This window comes from Zalophus californianus, chromosome 12 (genome assembly GCF_009762305.2).
Source record: "Zalophus californianus isolate mZalCal1 chromosome 12, mZalCal1.pri.v2, whole genome shotgun sequence".
NCBI classification, from domain to species: domain Eukaryota; kingdom Metazoa; phylum Chordata; class Mammalia; order Carnivora; family Otariidae; genus Zalophus; species Zalophus californianus.
The window spans coordinates 101,618,002-101,638,149 of NC_045606.1; the positions used below are offsets into that span (position 1 = coordinate 101,618,002).

General features: G+C 42.8%; 1 protein-coding gene across 7 annotated transcripts in view; it reads left to right on the forward strand.

The window, feature by feature from the left end:
- Positions 1–1,055: 1,055 nt before the first annotated feature.
- GALNT11 (polypeptide N-acetylgalactosaminyltransferase 11) overlaps positions 1,056–20,148 on the forward strand; it is a 54,433-nt gene continuing 35,340 nt past the window's right edge. For 4 of the 7 annotated variants that reach the window (XR_003516607.2, XM_027574723.2, XM_027574724.2 and 1 more), the window contains exon 1: positions 1,056–1,212. The gene's annotated coding sequence lies outside the window, so the exon portion shown is untranslated. Of the gene's footprint in view, positions 1,213–1,309; positions 1,571–20,148 lie in introns of those variants that run through there. The other 3 variants (XM_027574727.2, XM_027574728.2, XM_027574726.2) reach the window with 2 other exon arrangements.

The following is a 20,148-nucleotide window of genomic DNA, read 5'->3' on the forward strand; positions in this document are numbered from 1 at the left end:
GGCCCTACTGTTATTGCCATTTCATAGATGGAAAACCAAAGTTAGAATTTGTCCCGGGTTGGGGTTGCCAGTTTTAGCAAACAAAAATACAGGATGCTCTGTCTTTGAAATTTGTATTTTAAATAAGCAATGTTTTGTTAGAAGTATATTTCACATATTCCACGGAACATACTTATACCACAAAACTGTTCTTTGTTTCTCTGAAATTCAAATTTCAGGCCATCCTGTATTTCATCTGGTAACGTTATCTGGGGACAAACTAACACAGCCCATATAGTAGCAGAATCAGCCCAGTCTCAGACTCTGGGCTTAACCACAACGTTAGGCTGCAAAGAGCATTTTAGTCATTCTTCGTAACAGTAAAACTGGAGCTAACCCAAACCTCAATGGCTAGAATTATACCATTATACATTAATTTGATGGAATAGCATATAAACCCGTTTAAAATAACGGCTAGAAAAAAATTCCGTTCCAGAAGGCCAACATTTAAATATCCGACGCTATCAAGGGTCGGGAGCAGGTGTAGTGGCAGCTCAGGCACTGACTTGTTCCCTAGCACAGGGATTTCAAACTTCAGTTTGCGTGTGAATCTCCTGCAGCTCCTGTTAGAACGCAGATTTCGATTACTAGGTAGGTGTGGCAAGGGGCTTGCGATTCAGCAGTTCTAACCAGCCCCCAGGTGACACTGACGCGGCTTGCTGTGGCCGCTGTTCCTCAGGCTGCCTCACTTCTGCACCTGACCACCGGCGTGAGGTTTTTCCACGGCTTCTCTGAGAGGTACACCGCAAAGCCTTCATACTTGAACCCACATTTCTTTGGGCAAAGCTGAAGTTGCACATCTTTCAATATGTACAAGCCCGCTTGTCCTTAAGGAGGCCTTTTTTATACGAGGAAAAACCCCAAGCCGCCGGTCACAGACCTTCCGGGCCACCGCCGAGCCGGGAGCCTCTCGAACAAGCAGGACCCCGCCGGCGCCGCGGGGCGCCCACGCCCGGCGCGGACGGTGACGTCATCGGCGCGCGGGGGGCGGGGCCTTCTTTCACGTGACCCTAAGGGCACGCGCGCTCGGTCCGAGACTGCGCGGGTGCAGCGTTTCTTCCCAAGCTGCTCCGCCGGTTCTGGCTAATGCGGCTCGGACCCGGACTGTGGCGGGAGGGAAGATGCCACGGCCCGAGTCCCAGAGGGCCGGGATCCTGCGCTGCCGGCGTCGGGGTGAGTAGCGCGCGGTCTGGCGCGGCGGCGTCTGAGCCTGCGCGGCCTCCGTCGTCCCCTCAGTGCCTCCAGCGAGCGGCTCCGGCGCGCGGCCCCGAGACCCCGAGGGCTGACGGCTGCGCCCGGAGCCTGGCGCTGCTGGCGGCAGGCTGCAGTGTCAGGCCGCGCAAGCACGGCCCCCCGGTGACTGGGTGTTGACGGAGGAACCGCCTGCGGGGTCCGGCGCGCCCATGTGGGCGGGGGCTTCGGCGGAGGTCGCGGAGCCGTGGGCCCGGGTCTCCCGCCTGTGTTTTCGGGAACGAGGGCCGGAGCCCTGCGGCTCGGTCTTCCAAGAGAAGAAAGTGGTGCGGCAGAAATGGTAACGGAGGATGTCCACCGTGAACGCTAGAGAGGAGTGAATGATGCACCCTCCCCCGGCCCTCCCCCCCCCACTCCCCCCTACTCCTCCCCTCCCTCCCCTCCCTCCCCTCCCTCCCCTCCCTCCCCTCCCTCCCCTCCCTCCCCTCCCTCCGCCGCCACAATATCCAGGCAACTCGCATTTCCCGGGAAGGCTCAACAACTTGTACTTACACATGGCATTTGGTTGATGTGCCTCTAGTTTCTCTTTATTTTTGTTTGCAATATACTTGTTGGAGAAATTGGGTTGTTTATCTTGTATAATTTCCCCCGTTCTTAAATTCCGTGGCTCTTGGATCAATCTGAAAATACCAAGTCCCTGTCTCCAGTTCTGAAAGACTTCATTCTTTGAGGAATATTAATATGCTCATGATAGACTAGTTTCGTTTATTTTTACCATCAAAGAAGATTTGGGTCAGCATTCCTTTTTTACTTTGTATTATGAAAGCAACTGTTTGGTTGATCGGTTTTCCAAATATAAGGTGAAATTACGACTTTGAATGTGCTTTTCATAGTATTACTGTGCACTCTTACCCCAAATCACAGGTTTAGACCCGACTTTAAAGTGTGTTTGTTTTACTCCACTCTGTTCTTCCCGTTTATCCAGAAATTTGTATGTCGAAATCTACTCTGCCTTAAGAAAAATAAAACTTCTCTCCACTCTCAGTATGTATCAGTTGAGCTTTTCAAGTTAAAGGTGGTGAAAGAGTAACCCACAGTTTTCACATCTTCTCTTGACAGTTTCTGTGCTGTTTGTTCCTTGCAATTTGGGTTCCATTTTTTTTCCTTTTTTAAACTTTTTTTATTGTAAAATATATACAACATGAAATTTATCATTTTAACCATTTTTAAGTGCACAGTTCACCTGCATTAAGTACTTTCACAGTATTGTGTCACCATCCCACTATTTCCAAAACGTTTTAATCACTCCAAGCAGAAACTCTGGAACCATTAAGCAATAACCCCATTTCCCCCTTCTCCCAGACCCTTTCTGTCTCTCTGAATTTGACTCTCTAGATACCTCATGCAAGTGGAATCATACAATATTTGTCTTAATTGTGTCAGGCTTATTTCATGTATTGTTTCCAAATTTCATACATGGTGAGCATCTGTTAGAGTTCATTCCTTTTTGTGGCTGAATAATAGTTTCATTTTTTGTCTATATCACAGTTTATTGGTTCATCTCTTGAGTGGCACTGGGGCATACTGGGGGGTTTCCACCTTTTGGCTACTGTGCATAGTGCTGCTATGAACATGAGGTTACATATATCTTTTTGATTCTTTGGGGTATATATGTAGGAGTGGAATTGTTGGATCATATGGTATATCTGTTGGACTTTTTGAGGAACTAACAAACCCTTCACATTTTTAAACTGCTTTTTTAAGACCTTCATGCCTTGCTGTGGCTAAATCTGGTTGCCCCACCTCAACTCCTGCTGACTTGACCTCTAAATCTTTGTGACACCTCATGTCGCTGGTCAGTACCCCCTCTTGAGGGTCTCGATTTTGTGATCCTTCTCATGTCCTTTATTAGTACTTCCTTTTCCACCAGATTTTTAAATGTCCATGTCCCCAGAGGTTTAGTGCTTGATCCCTAATCCATTACGTAAACCCTCTTCTGCTATTATTTCTGTGGAACTTGAACTAAAATTTTGGTGTTTATTTTTAACATTGCTCTGAGGCTTAGATTTGAATTTCAAGCTAGATTTTTCCCCCTCTGTCCCAGATACACTGCTGCTAGAATTTTCTCTCAAGATATATTTGCTTAAAGACATTAGTTAGCTTATTTTTGCATGCAGAACAAGTTAATTCTCATCCTCAGGGTCAGAGCCCCAGCCTGCCCTCAGAAGTAATTAATTACCTTCCACTAGTCTTTTTTTTTTTTTTTTTTTTAAGATGTTATTTATTTGACAGAGAAAGACACAGTGAGAGAGGGAACATAAGCAGGGGGAGTGGGAGAGGGAGAAGCAGACCTCCCGCCGAGCAGGGAGCCTGATACGGGGGCTCCATCCCAGGACCCCGGGAACATGACCTGAGCCGAAGGCAGACGCTTAACGACCGAGCCACCCAGGCGCCCCCTAGTCTTAACCAGCCAATCTATTCATTATAGCCAGTCGTTCTACTTGCCATTCTGTTTGGAAAACTGAAAACAAATACATGTTGCAGTTTTCCAAGACTTGAACTTTCTCCTCAAAATATTTCAGTATTTGGCCATTGAAGTCTTATTTTTTAAAACCAAATTTAAATATCAGCTTCTAAAAGAAATTTTCTTCAGGTTTTTCATACAGTCTTTTTTTCATCTGTAACCCCACCTGTCTTACCTCCTATTGGTTAATTGGAAGCAAATCTCAGGTATCATAGGATTAGATTATTTTAGCTGTATAAAATAAGGTCATTCTGACTTCTAGTCTTTCTTGTTTTGTTTTTTTTTAAGATTTTATTCATTCTAGAGAGAATGTGTGTGTGCATGGGCATGAGTGGGGGGCGGGGGGGCAGGGCAGAGGGAGAGAGAGAATCTCAAGCCACCTCCCCACTGAGTGTGGAGTCCTACACGGGGCTCAGTCTCACAACCCTGAGATCATGACCTGAGCTGAAACCAAGAGTCGGACGCTTAACCATCTGATCCACCTAGGCACTCCTCTAGTCTCTTTTTAAAATAAATTTTATTTAGAATAGTTTTAGATTTATAGAAAATAGCAAAGCAGTACTGAGAGTTCTTTTATATCCCATGCCAAGTTTCTCCTATTATTAACAACCTGCATTAGTGTGGTATATTTATCACAATTAATGAACCAATACTGGTACATTATTATTAACTAACATCCAGGATTTATTCATATTTCCTTAGTTTCTTTCTTTCTTTTTTTTCCCCCCTGTTCTAAGGGCATTAGGTAAAAACGAAGGGTCCCATCCAGGATACCACATTGCATTTAGTCATCTTGTCTCCTTAGGCTCTTCTTGGCTCTGACAGTTTCTCAGACTTCCCTTGTTTTTGATGACCTTGACAGTTTTGAGAATACTTGTCAGGTATCTTGTAAAATGTCTGTCACTTGGGAATTTGTCTGATGTTTTTCTCATAATTAGATAGCATTTCCACTCCAGAGTGGGAGGACAGTGCCCCAAATGCCACCAGGTGTGGGTCCTAGCTGGGTGATTCAAGACCTCTATCTTAAATGGGACCAATGGCACAAATGTTTAAAGACCCACAGCCCTGCCCAGTTGGCCACCAACATCCTGTCGTCTGGGCACTGGCCATTATATTGCCCTAATTTCAACACTCATTGGCTGATAAGCTTATGCAGTTCTTAACTCCTCTCTGGTGATGCAGGGCCAAACATTAAATTATTGGGAACATACAACTAAATTTTCTTTAAAACAAGGCTTCATGTGTGTCCCCAACCTCTACTCTTCACAAGTGGATACCTCCTGTGCCTCAGGAGAGCACCACCCAGTCATTTGCGAGGTGTGCCTCTGGGGACCACCCCCCCAGAATTTATTGAAAACTTGTAATACCAGTAAATGCTCCCAGTGGTGCAAACAAACCTTAATCGGGGCATCCCACATCTGTGCGATCCTGTTCGATCCCCTGCCCCTCAGTTCCCCTACCTGGGAGAGCCACCCTTCAGGGATGGCTCCCCCCACCTGTGCCCAGTGCTGGCGATGACAGTGCCCCAGCCCATGAATCGCAGGACCCAATCTCATATTGAATGCTGCCTGCACAGCCTTCCAGTAGAGCAGAGATGACCCTGAGGAGACTGATGACAGTGGCTGATGATGGCAAGCACTCCCTGGGACTTGGGTGCCGAACTGACTCCTTGTGACGATCCCATTAAATGACATTTTGCAGAGCTAACTGTGTGTGTACCCCAGGACGCTCTACTTACTGCAGGGCTTGCTGCTCTAATGTGAGGTGGTACTTTGACTGCCAAGCTGCTCTCCACTGCACCTTTGAGCTTCGGAAGGCCTAGGTATGTGTTGAGTCTCACAACCTTTGGGGGACCCCTTTAAACACTTAGTTTTCCTTTGCTTTACTCATTGGACTGGCCCACATTGCGTCCTACGGAGAGTTAGTGAATTTAATTTCTGTTGCAAGGACCCCTTACCAGCTACAGGTACTGCCACCACCACAGCATTCCCCTCTATACCCTCCAGAACCACAGCTGCAGGGTCACTTCCCTGTACCACCCCAAAAGGACCCTTTCCCATGGTCACCACTCAGGGCTCCATAATCTTCCTGTTCAAGCCCTCCAGTAAACTTAATATTTTTATACAGTAGGCAGAAATTGGAGCTCATTTCTTAGGCCCCCGTAATTGCTGGGCACATTACCAGTCTCAACAAAAAAGACTGTTCCTGGAGTTAGTGGCCTACCGGCTGATTATTGACCCTGTCCCATTTGCCCAACAGAAGGCACCTCACATGTCCCTGCAGCTTACCTGGCCACTCTCTGAGGTTCAGCTGCTCCCATGCAGGACACTTTGCAGTGCAGTGTGTGGCATCTGGCTGGAGCCCTGACATGCCCTTTGTAATCCTCCATATCTGCCCAGGTAACACCACCGCGTAGATGAACATGACCTACACCTCATCCCAAGGAACATAATCCCCACAGTTTTGGGCCTCATGGCCTCGCCATCCATGGGGAACCCCAACTTATTTCACTTCCCTGATGAAGCAGTTGGTGTCCGCTGTGGGTCCGGTGCCTTGGAGCCATCACACATCTTTGTACTTCTCTTTCCTTCACCCCCTGACATATGCCGGCCTCCAGGCCGTCCTGTCCGTTCATACCAGTGCACTTTAATCTCCCTGGGACCACCCTTAATTAGCGAACAGGACCTCTGACCTGCCTCTCTTTCTGCCCCCTCATGTCAAAAGTGTATGTAGTATTTATCCCCATGACATTGGGAGTAGGTCTGCTGCTGTCCCTCACATGGGCTAGGCTAGCCGCCTGCACGGGGCATACAACAACAGATCAGTAAGGCTGAACGGGTGCAAATATTCCCTAATCTCACCCAAGGTTTTTAATCAAATACCAATTTAACCTTTATCCAGGGGCTTTTATTTTCTTGGCTGGACCCCAGCAACTGGGGAGAATGGTTACGGACAGGATTTTGAATTTTTGTCTGTTGATACTGCTGATTGGGATTCTTGCTTGTTTAGATGTTTCATGCGTTGGGTGACCAAAGCCATTCCAGTGGCTTTTAATATCTCCGCTGTCCAGATAGTACCTATGATTTTCCCTAAAGATTGATGTCTAGGCATCACAGGGTTAATTGTGATGAGAAAAACAACTTTTGAGAAAAGCACCTTTTAGGGAAAAATTTGTGTTTCTGAGTTGCTGCCTAGGCATTTTACATTTATGATAATCCTACTCACACCCAGAGTCTGGACATTTAGGTAGGGACTTGCTTTTAGGATGCCTGCCATAATAAGTTACTGCTTTGTCTTTCCCAGGGCACCTTTTAAAATAACCACTTCAAGTGAATCTGGGAAAAGTTAGTGACCTCTGCCCCAACCACCTTAGAAGTAATAGCTGCTTGCTACCCTGCTCTCTATCTCCTGCTCCCTGGTAACCTGGGTTGGAGGACTGCCCTTTCCCCAGCTCCTTGCACTCTCTATCCCCCTGCACCTGGGAGCTTTAAGTGATAAATCTTGTGACTCTACTTCCTTTGTGTGGGTATATTGAAATCAGACCTTCAATCCCAAGGATGCTGGGGGTTTCACGTCTCCAGAGTGGGAGCTCAGGTGCTGAGGAAATGACCTGCAGGCCCCGCCCCCCCCCCCCCCCCCCCCGTGTGGTAGGTTCTGCCCCCTCATTCCTGATTCAGTGCACCAGCTCTGCTTCTCAGCACACCACACACAGTCATTGGCTTGTGGCCCTCTTCCTCCAATTTGAAAGCCTCCAACAGCAGTGGAGTGCCTCTTATGTTGCATCATTCTGATCTCCTGTTTTGTCTCCCTTTTGCACATTTAAGGATCCTGAGATTACACTGGGTCCACCCAGGTAATCCAAAATAATCTGTTTTAAGGTCAGGTGATTAGCAACCTTAATTCCTGAGATGTGGGTATCGCTGGGGGACCATTATTCTACCTCCATATAGCGTATCAGTTACACTTCTTGTAAAGAAGTTTTTGGTGGTCGCCCTAGAGTTTACAATATACATTTTTAAACTAGTTTGAATCTGCCTTCACGTAACAGTACATTGCTACACGTGTGGTAGGAGTACCTTATTAGTAAAGAGCACCCCGATATTTCCCTCCCATTTCTGTGACGTTGTTGTCATTCACTTACCAGTATGTTATGATCACTCACTATATTGTGACTTATGTTACTTTGAACATTTTCTTTTAAATCAAGAATAAGAAAAATAAAATTCTCATTTTTTTCTTCTCTGATGTTCTTTATGTAGATCCGGGTTTCTTACCTATGTCATTTTCCTTCTGCTTGAAGAATTCCTTTTAACATTTCTTGCAGGGCAGGTCTACCGGTGATAAATTCCTCAGTTTTTGTTCAAGAAGATATTTCTTCCTAAGTTTTGAAGGGTAATGTCAGTGGGCATGGAATTCTAAGGTGGGCGGATTTTTTGTTTCGTGCAGGAACTGTTTCAGTCCATCTCTTGCTGGCGTGATTTCTGAGGAAAATCCCACTGTAATTCTTACCCTTTTTTTCCTCTGTAGATAAAGTTTTTTCTTCCCTGTGGCTTCTTCTAAGATTTTTGTTTGTCTTTTGAGTTTCTGATTATGGTATACCTAGGTGAAAGTTTGAGGGGTATTTATTCTGCTTTGGGTTCTCATTAATTTTGGAAAGTTCTTGGCCGTCGTTACTTCAGATATTTCTTCTGCTTCCTTTTTTCTTTCTTCTCCTTCTGATAATCCGATACTTTATATGTTATACTTTCTGAAATTGCCCACAGTTCTTGGATGTACTATTTTTCTCCTCTTTGCGTTTCCGTTTGAGAAGTGACCTATAGTCAGGCTCACTGCTTTTTTCTTCAGCCGTGTAAAGGCTCCTGATAGCCCATGGAAGGCAGTCTTCATTGCTGCTACGGTGTTCTTGATTGTTTAGCCCTGCCTTTGGATTCTTAGAGTTTCCATCTCCCTATTTATATTTTTCACTTGTTCTTGCATGTTGTCTTTTTTTTTCATTAGCGTTCTTAACATATTAATTATAGATAATTTATTATTTACTTATTTGTTGGGTGGGGGAGTGCAGGGAGAGGGAAGGAGACAATCCTAAGCAGGCTCCATGCCCAGCGTGGAGCCCAATGTGGGCTAGATCTCCTGACCCTGAGATCATGACCTGAGCCAAAATCAAGAGTCAGACGCTTATCAGACTGAGCCACCCAGGTGCCCCTAGATATTTTAAAATTCTGTTTGATGATGTCCAAATCTGTGTCATCTAAGTCTGGTTCTCTTGATTATTTTGTCTCTTCAGACCTTACTTTCGCTTGCTTTTTGGTATGCCTTGTTGAAAACCTGACATGTTGTATCAGTTAATAGGAACTGAAGTGATAGACCTTTAGTGTGTGGGTTTATGGTGATCTAGCTAGGGGTTTGGCTGTTTAATGTTTGCTGTAGGTACAGATGCCAGAGGCCTCAAATTCTTCCAGTGTCCTTGTTTTTATCTGCGCTCACGACTTTGGGATTTTCTGAGTACCCTTCCCCAGAGAGTCTGTGTCTTGCAGCTCTTTCAGCTGTAACCCACCTTTATTATATACGGAGGCTGTTGGTGTGGTGGTCAGGTATGAGGGACGGTGAGAGTTCTGTCATCTGCAGATACGACCATCACCAGTGTTTGCCAGTGGTGTAGCTTTTTTCCCCTGCAACCTCCTCCCCTCCCGAGCTGCAGAATTCCCAGCCTGTTTCCTGGGCCGTGACCTTTTGTTGATCTTTTCCTCTTAGGTTTGACTGGAAGGCCAGCAGGGGCTGGAATGGGAGGAGTGCCCTTTCCCAACTAGGAGAAAGCTCTGGCCGCGTCTTTTCCCCTGGAGCAAATGCAAATGCCTTTGCCTTGGAGGCAGCTCTGGGGTGTTGCACAAGGATTACGCTTTTCTTCCCGGGTCGGAGTCAGAGGGGATCTTTCTGTATCTCCACCTTCATGGTGAGGACCTGGTAGGATTCCTAGAGGTAAAGCCCACAGAAGCGTGGGAGCCCCCCCGACCCCCAACTGCTTTCCCAGAGTTTCTCTCTCTCACGCCAGGTCACACAGTCTGCAGCACCAGTTTCTGGCTCCAGGAGCTTCGGCTCCAGGAAAGAAGATAGCAGCTGTCTGTCTCTAGGTTTCAAGTGGCAGTTTGCCCTGTAAGCTTGGTTCTCTGATGGTCCAAAAGCGTCACTGATTTTCAATTTGTCCAGTTTTTTCTTGTAAGGTTATGAGTGATGGCTTGTAAGCTCTTCTCATGTTGGAGCTGGAAGCTCCATTTTTTTTTTTTTTAACTTAGGGTTTATGACTTGTTACCATCTCCAGTGAACTATATGCACAGATCCAGGACTGTGGTATTGTATCTAGATTTGATCATGCAGGCTAAATTTGATGTTTCATATTTATCACCTGATTAATAACAATTTCAAGCTATACTGCCCGATAGCTTTTGTTTTCCTTAGAAAAGCTTATCACTTTCAAAGTTCTTTTCTTGCAACTATAAAAATACCTTGCAACTATTCAGAAAAATTTTTTCTATGCATTATTTTGCATTTTATAGGCAACAAAAGCTATACAGGCCCTGTCTTTATTAAATTTTCTACTTAAAAGTAAAAAAATAGTACACACAAGAACTTGTCAAGCTATTTCTTTTCTCTTGAAACCTGATTTTATTAGTTTGGGTTTCTCCAGAATCCTGAGATAAAAATTTCAGTTCACCTTGTTTATTTGTGAGGTAATCTCAGGACACACCAGTAGGAGAATGAAGAAGTAAAAGACATAGAAGAGGAAGCTAGGAAAGGGTATGGATTTCAAGCCATTTTCCACTGTAGGCTCCTAAAGCTTACTCATACTGGGGAACTCTGAGAGCCAGCATAGAATACAGGTGTTAGAGTTAGTGTCCAGTGCAAGCGTGTAAGGGAGCTGGGGTATTTTTACCTGCCTGTTGTTGAAGGCTGCCCTTAGGAAGGTACATATTCCCATATACTTTTGGGCCTGCACTGCACACGGGCAGATGGGCTCCAGGGGCCAGAGATGCATACTTTTCTAAGTATGCTGGCCGTTGGAAGTCAGCCCTGTGCTGGGTGGTAAGACTCAAGAGGATGTGCAAATGACAGTGTCTGCTATGTTGATTTCCCACAGCTTGATCCAACAGGATGAGCTGGGGTAGAAATTGGCCATTTGTCCAATTGATTAGTAAGCTTGTCAGCTTTCTAAACCTCTTGTTCTTGAGGTGGTAGATTGCCTTCAGAAATGAGTTTTCCGAAAAATGCTCAAGATTCTGTCGCATGATTTTCTGATACTCTCTTTCTGGTGATACCTAGCCAGTTCGCTTTGAAATAAAAAAGCAGTAGTTTAGAAAATGACCCTGGCCTTATGCTTCTGGTAATGGCAGACTGGCAGGACCTAGTTGAAATCAGTCAGTGCTGAAAAGCATCAGAATTCACAAGATAGTAAAGAATTACTGGATTAAGGTTTGGGAGATACTAGAAATCCAGAGAGGTGAACACCTTGCTTGGGTTGCTGTTGTCCCTGGTATTTGCTCTGTTATGGAAAAGCATTAGAAAAGCTGAGCAGTGTATCCACAGACTCACGGGGTAGAGGAATAGAAGTTGGAGTCCAGGATTTGCCATGGGTGAGAGTCCTGCTGAGCCGACCATGGGTAAAGTTGGAATCTTGAAAGACTGTAGGCTGGAATACAGGTGGATTGGGAGTGTACGGGGCTTGCCTGAAATGAAATTCTGCTGTGTCATTTAGGGAGTTTAGTATATCTCCTATCTCAGATTGCTGGCTATGGCAGGTACCTAACAGGAGCACATGAAGACGCTCTCCAGGGGAAGGTAACATCTTAGGTCTCAAGTTGTTTCTGAGATGATTTTTCAAATAGTGTCCACACAATCAAATCAGTATGCTCAGGTGCACCAGGAGACAACCTGAGCAAGAACCCACACAGGCGGTAGGCAACAGAAGCAGCCACTTTAGACAGTGAGACTATAAAACATTGCTTAGGATGTTTATGGAGATAAAAGCTGAACTTAAACATATCAGCAGTGAATCAGGGCAAAGGGACAGAACAGATTTGAAAAAGACACAGCTAAATACTAGATCTAAATACAGTAACCAAAATTGAGGGTTCATTGGACTAATAGCAGATAGGAAAGTAATGAACTGAAAGATCAGAAGAAACTTCCTGGAATGAATTATGAGAGAAGAGTCTGGGAAACACTGAAGAGAGCGTAAAAACTGTATAGGATGTAGTGACAAAGTGCAACGTGTGTTTGATTGGAATCCTAGGAGGAGAGGGGGGACAAGGGAGTAGGGGAGTATTTGAAGAGAAGATGGCTGAGAACTTTGGTGAAAACTGACAAAACATATCAATCCATGGAATAACAGATCCTAACATTTTCCTTCGCGTGAGTTTGTTTGCTTGCCTGCTCTCCATCCTCCCTCTCTTTCCAGTTTTAGCAGTAGTTTTCTGTATTCTGCTGAGGATAAATGCTTTTCTCACATGAAGAATTACATGGTCTTTTATCACGTTTATATAATTTATGCTGGGGTTCCAAAGATTTTGATTAGAAAAAAGATACAGCTGCTATTTGGATTGAAATCCATTGAGATAAGAAAATATGGAAGACAAGATAAGCTTTCATACTGAAAGAAATGATTCTGTAATGCAGGGATTTCAGGCAGAGTGGGCACCTAGGGGACAGAGCCTCTGCCCAGCCCTCTTGGGACAGGTAGTTCCTACCCTGTCTCCCCTGGACGGCTAGTCAGAAAGCCTCTCACAGGTGAAGGGCATACTCACCTCCGGAACAGAAGTGTGCTTGGGGTGCCAGTGAGGTCTTTTTTTGGAGAACAAGGGGGAGCTCGTACTTATCACAGACACCTGGACATACGGTCATTGTAGGTAACCCCAAGGGCAGGGGTTCCCCATATCTTTAATCTTGTGGGAAACATAAATTTTTGTTTAAAAAAGTTACTGGATGACTTCTCTTTTTTAAAGGATGGCAAGCAGGAAATCACTGGCCTCTTCTTGCCAGGTGGTACAACCAAATCCTTAAGGACATAGGTCTGACATCAGATGACTGGGATTCAAAATCTCAGTTCCTCCCCTTCCTTCCTAGCTGCATGTTTATAAAGCAAATTAATTTCTCTAAGATCAAGAGGAAAAAAGATAAGAAGCCTGTTTTTTTTTTCTCTCTGTTTTACACTTGGGACTAGTACTTTCTTTCTTTGTTAGTTTTGATTTGCATACTTGACTTGTGTAGGTAAGCCACTTTCTCAGCTCTGTCCACTCCTGGAGACTCCTGACACGCGAGCAGAGTAACACACTCAGCAGCCGTGGTTTAGGGGGAGTCAGCTCTGCTCATATCCCCTTGGTCCTGGGACAGAGCCGGCTGTAGAAGGCCATGTGGATTGTGGGTATACAGATGCTTGTTTATATTGGGTGTGTTTAAAGCCATTTTAGTCCCTTAGTTATTTGGATATTTCAGAACACTTGTTTCTAGTAACCATCCTTTTTCCTATTCACCTATTTGTTCTTCATCTGATATACTTTGGGTTTAATTCTCCTTTTTATGGGCAGGAGGGGAACAAGAAATAACAGTTTTCATAATTGTGGGGTTTGTAAATTGTTACTCCGTATTTGTTCTCTGCACCCCTGCAGGAGTTGCAGTCTGGAGACTGATCAAACTTTCGACCAAGCAGGTGTCCCAAGATTGGTTTACGTGCTTTGTCCTATTAGCTGTCCTTTTAGTTTCCTTTTCTTCAGTGTTTAATTAAATTTGCTGCTTTTTCCCATCAACATTACCATGTGGTTTTCCTCTGCATTTAAGATATAGTATATAGACACTACATGTGTTTATGTTCTTTCTGATTTTGTTGTAGAGAGGAGATTCATAAATGTCTGAGGGATGTCAGAGGATTATTCCCAGGAAAGCATATGATGTCTGGAATTTGCTCTGAACCTTTCCTAATTCCGTAATCTCCTTGCTTGTAGTTATGAAATATGTTAGAGGCAGTGTTTTCTTCTAGTCTTTCAGGTAGGTAAGGAAAGAGAAACAGAATTTTGTGTGTGTGTGTGTGTTGTCATCACCTGGTAATTTCACAGGGGTCTGTGAGAAGGGCACTGTTGTTAAGTCAGCATTTGTACTCACATGACTATAGCTCACTTAAAATATGCATGTGTCTCTTTTATGGAAAAAGCTAACAGATGCTTGCTGTTTGACAACTTGGAATGTAGAAGAGACCAACGAGAAAATAGCCAGAAAGTACTGAAAGGTAAATACTTATCATTCAAGGATAGACATTTTAGGGGCCCCTGGATGGCTCAGTCAGTTGAATGTCTGGCTTTGGCTTAGGTCATGATCTTAGGGTCCTGAGTCAGGAGCTATACTTAGCAGGGAGGCTGCTTGTCCCTCTGCCCCTCCCCTTGCTCATGCTTGTGGGCGCGCGCTCTCTCAAATAAATAAAATCTTTAAAAAAGAGAGACATTTTGAACTTCATTAAACATTATGAACATTTTGTTTTGAAGGAAAATGAAAGCTGTACTGTTGTGAGTTAGGTAGTATGTCTCATTACATCTGTAGTACCAGAAGTTGGATATTGGGCAGACGAATTCAGACTAGTTAGTGATTTGTGGAGGAAAAAGTTTTTCAGATTGTGCTTTTAGAATACTTGTTTAGGGTGCCTGCGTGGCTCAGTCGTTAAGCGTCTGCCTTCGGCTCAGGTCATGATCCCAGGGTCCTGGGATCGAGCCCCGCATCGGGCTCCCTGCTCCTTGGGAAGCCTGCTTCTCCCTTTCCTACTCCCCCTGCTTGTGTTTCCTCTCTCGCTGTCTCCTTCTCTGTCAAAAAATAAATTAAGAAATCTTAAAAAAAAAAAAAAGAATACTTGTTTAGTGTTCAGATTTTATTCTCAAGTTTTTGACAAATTAATGGAATAAAAGAAAATAGCCTTTCTTTTAATGTGCTAAAAATTCCCTTTGCTTCTGAAGTTAAAAGGAAAGGCTATATTTGTTTCAAAGCCTTAAAATATTTAATCCTTTCCAGAGTTGTTCTTATATTTTTTTTTTTTTTAAATAGGAGACTTGCTTTATTTTTAATGTTTTATTTATTTATTCATGAGAGTCAGAGAGAGAGAGAGAGAGAGAGAGAGAGAGAGAGAGGCAGAGGCTCCGCCTAGCAGGGAGCCCCATGCGGGACTCGATCCCAGGACCCTGGGATCATGACCTGAGCCAAAGGCAAACGCTCAACCATCTGAGCCACCCAGGCGCCCCTGTTCTTATATTTTTAAATTAGGTTAAGAAATTTTTTACCTTGGGATGCCTGGGTGGCTCAATTAAGCCACTGCCTTCCGCTCAGGTTGTGATCCCAGGGTCTTGGGAATCCAGTGCCACTCAGCGGGGAGCCTCCTTCTCCCTCTGCCTGCCACTCCCCCTGCTTGTGCTTGCTTGCGTGCTCTCTCTCTGACAAATAAATAAATAAAATATTTTTTTAAAAAAATTTTTTTACCTTGATTATTTAAGAAATACATATTCTTTATAAAAAATGTTTTAAATAAAGGAAAGTCAACAGAAAATTATCTGTGATACCACTAAGCTGATTCTATTGTTTATTTTTCAATAATTGCCAGTACTGTAACATTTTAGATAGTATGAAAGATTAAAAATAAGTACTAGACTATATAGCAAAACATTAGCAGTGGTGCGATTTCAGGTTTTTTTTTTTTTTTAACTTTTTGCTTATCTGTATTTTCTGATTTTTTTTTTAAAGCATAGTAGCAGAGCTTAAAATATTAATCCCCACTACTTTGCATGGTGTTTAACATAGAGCTCTACTATGTTCCCATTGTTAATTAGCCTTTTCTTGAGGATTATTTAATGATTTTCAGAAGAAAAATGTTGTATTATTTAGTATATTTAATAGGCTATGACTGGAAGATGAATGGTTTAAAGTATCATCTATAGAGTGACATTGTGTAACAGGCATTGTCTTAGTGAACTTTACATAATTTAACTATGGAACATAATTTAGTAACTGGTGTGTACTGTGTTCTTTGTTAGTAGAAGTTAAGGATGACTGTGGAAAGCGTCTCAAAATGGATTTTCTTAGCTCAGACAGTTGTGCTGTTGAGAAATACCCCTCATTGTGATTGATAATGATGCTGGAGTTTTGTTTTTATTTTGTTTTGATTTGATTTATTTATTTGAGAGCATGTGTGTGCAAGGGAAAGAGGGGGAGGGAGAAGGAGAGAATCTTAAGCAGACTGCCCCAAATGCAGAGCCTGACGCAGGGCTCCGTCTCATGACTCTGAGATCATGATGTGAGCCGAAACCAAGAGTCGGACGCTGAACCAGCTGAGCCACCCAGGCACCTCGATGGAGTTTAAATTGAGTGAAATCTCATGAAATTTTCGACTTTTGTCCTATGTAGTTTGCCAGAAAGCATTTTTGATATAACAACAGTAGATGGAATAGTAGCAATGATCAGTTTTTGAGTGGACTAAAAAGCATGTATGTGCTTAAATTGTTACTTGCGTATTTTGTATGCATATCTTTCTAGTTTCCTGAATTGCACAGTAGTGCAGGGCTGCTTTTCGCCTGTGAGTATGAAGTCTGCCTTTTAGTCCTGCTCCTCCGTTCTGTTTCCTCCGTCTCCTAACGAGTTTCAACTTTTTTTTAATGGTTTATGGAAGAATGTTAGACATCAACTCAGTATTATGCTTTTGTTCTTCCTTTGCTTTATCCTTTGTTTTATGATATAAGCAGTTATGTATATGAATATAGACATATTTGTATGTAGCATTCTGTATACGCTCTTCTCCGTCTTACTTTTTTCACCTGGCAACATATGTAGCAATAACACCATAGTAATATGTAGAGACATTTCTCTTCCTTTTTACAGCTGCATATTTATTGTTTCTTAATTTGTTCAACCAGTCTTTTATCAGTGGACAATTGGATTGATTCCAGCCTCTTGCTCATTACAAATAGTTCTGTAGTGAATAGCCTTGTGCATACATTGTTTCCTACTTTTTCCCTCTGTGGTATAGATTCCTAGGAGTCATATTGCTAGGTCAAAGGGTAAATGCATATGTAATTTTAGTAGATGTTGCCAAATTGCCCTGGGTAGATACTGTACCACATATGAGAGCTTCTCCACAGCCTTACTATCAGACTATGTCGTCAGGCTTTTGGATTTTTATAAATCCAACAGGTGGGAAATTGTATCTCAGTGAAGGCTTATTTTGCTTATTTTCCCTTATTATGAGCAAGGTTCAGCATTTTTTTTTCCCACAGGGTTAAGAACCAGTTGTATTTCTATTTCTGTGAGTGGTCTGAAGGGGTGTTGGTCCTTTTTCACTGCAGCTGACAAGACTGAAGGGTGATCCCCCAGGGATTTCCTGCCACCTTCTGCCCTCACTTTGTGTAATTCTCTCCCCATGAGTGGGCGTGGGACCTGGGCCTTGCTTTTAACCAACAACATATGGCAAAGATGATAGAATGTCAGTTTCTTGATTAGCTTAGGTTATATAGCAAAGATAATGGGATGTCACTCTTGTGACTATAAGACTCCATCTTGGGGCACCTGAGTGGCTCAGTTGGTTGAGCCTCTGACTTGATTTCAGCTCAGGTCACGATCTCAGGGTTGTGGGATTGAGCCCCCTGCATTGGGCTCCATGCTCAGTACAGAGTCTGCTTAAGATTCTTTCTCTCCCTCTTCCTCTGCCTTCCCATGATTGTGCGTGCACATGCATGCGCGTTCTCACTAAATAAATAGATAAATACCTATCTTTAAAAAAAAAAAAGATGACGACTCAGTCTTCAGACTGGAGGAGACTCCTCATTGTTCACTTGATGAAGTTAGGGACTGTGGTGATGCCCATATGTCAAGGAACTGCCGATAACTGCTAGGGTCTGAGGGTGGCCTCCAACTGACAGGGCCCCTTTGTCATAGAGCCACTTGGAAAGGAGTTCTACTAACAACTTTATGAGTTTGGGAGCAGTTCTTCCAAAATCAGGCCTCCGGGTGAGAAAGGAGTTTGGCTGACAATTGGCTCGAAGACTTGCTGGACCCTGAGCAGAGGATCCAGTTAAGCTGTGCTCAGACGCCTGCTGCTTAGAAATTGTGAGATAATAAATGTGTGTTGTTTTTGTGGTAATTTGTTACATAGCAATAGATACCTAATACCGAGATGATACATACCTTTTTGTTAAAAGTTGCACGCGTTTTTTTTCGCATTTGCCGTTTTATTTTTCTTTTAGTGTCTTTGCTACCCACAGTTTTTTGTCTAATCTAGTTTATCTATCTTTTCCAGGATTGTTTTTGGATTTTCAGTTACAGCTAGAAAAGTTTTGCCTACTTCCAGATAATAGAGGAACTTTTACTTTTGCTTTCTTCTGTTACTTGTATCGTTTCATCTTCTATATTTTTTAAAGTTTTTTATTTTAATTCCGGTATAGTTAACATATAGTGTTACATTAGTTTTAGGTGTACATTATAGTGATTCAGCAGTTCTATATATTATTCACTGCTCATCATATAATTGCACCAAAAACCATAAGATACCTAGGAATAAACCTAACCAAAGAGGTAAAGGATCTATACTCTGAAAACTATAGAACACTTATGAAAGAAATTGAGGAAGACATAAGAAATGGAAAAACATTCCATGCTCATGGACTAGAAAAAAAATATTGTTAAAATGTCTGTGCTACCGTAAGCTATCCAGTGCAATCCCTATCAAAATACCATCAGCATTTTTCACAGAGCTGGAACAAATAATCCTAAAATTTGTATGGAACCAGAAAGGACCCTGAATAACCCCAGGAATGTTGAAAAAGAAAACCAAAGCTGGAGGCATCACAATAACAGACCTCAAGCTATATTACAAAGCTATAATCATCAAGACAGTATGGTATTGGCACAAAGACAGATAAATCAATGGAAAAGAATAGAGAATCCAGAAATGGACCCTCAACTCTATGGTCAACTAATCTTTGATAAAGCAGGGAAGAATATCCAATGGAAAAAAGACAGTCTCTTCGACAAGTAGTGTTGGGAAAATTGGACAGTCACATGCAAAAGAAGTAAACTGGACCACTTTCTTACACGATATATATAAAAATAAACTCAAAATGGTTGAAAAACCTAAATCTGATACGGGAATCCATCAAAATCATAGAGGGGAACACAGGCAGCAACCTCTTCCACCTTGGCCGCAACAACTTCTTGCTAGACACGTCTCCAAATGCAAGGGAAACAAAAGCAAGAATGAACTGTTGGGACTTCAATATAAAAAGCTTTTGCACAGCAAAGGAAACAGTCAACAAAACTAAAAGCAACCTAGAAGTGGAAGATTATATTTGCAATGTCTTACCAGATAAAGGGCTAGTATCCAAAATCTTTATAAAGAACTTACCAAACTTTACACCCAAAAAACAAAAAATCCAGTCAAGAAATGGGCAGAAGAAATGAACAGACATTTCTCCAAGGAAGACATACAAATGGCCAACAGACACTTGAAGAAATGTTCAACATCACTTGGCATCAGGGAAATACAAATCAAAATCGCAGTGAGAAACCACCTCACACCCAGTTAGAATCGCTAAAATTAACAACTCAGAAAACAGATGTGGAGAAAGGGGAACCTTCTTACGCTGTTGGTGGGAGTGCAAACTGGTGCAGCCACTCTGGAAAACAGTATGGCAGTTCCTCAAAAAGTTAAAAATAGAACTACCCTATGACCCAGCAATGCACTACTAGGTATTTATCCAGAGGATACAAACATAGTGATTCAAAGGGGCATGTGCACCCCAATGTTTATAGCAGCAATGTCCACGATAGCCAAAATATTGAGAGACCTCTGATGTTCATGGACAGATGAGTGGATAAAGAAGAGTGTATATATAGACAATAGAATATTACTCAGCCATCAAAAAGAACAAAATCTTGCCCTTTGCAATGATGTGGATGGAACTAGAGGATATTGTGCTAAGTGAAATAAGTCAGAGAAAGACAAATACCATATGATTTCACTCATGTGGAATTTAAGAAAGAAAACAGATGAACATAGGGGAAGGGAGGGAGAAATAAAATAAGATGAAATCAGAGAGAGAGACAAACCATAAGAGACTCTTGGGATGGGGTAATTGGATGATGGGCATTAAAGAGGGCACTTGAAGTAATGAGTACTGGGTGTTATATGCAACTGATGAATCACTAAATTCTACCTCTGAAACTAATAGTACAGTATATGTTAATTAAATTGAATTTAAGTAAAAAATTTTTTTAAAAAGAGTCTGTTTCTTGGTTTCTCTTCCCTCTCCCCCTTTTTTCCTTTGCTTGTTTGTTTCTTCAATTCCACATAGGGGCGAAATCATATGGTATTTGTCTTTCTCTGA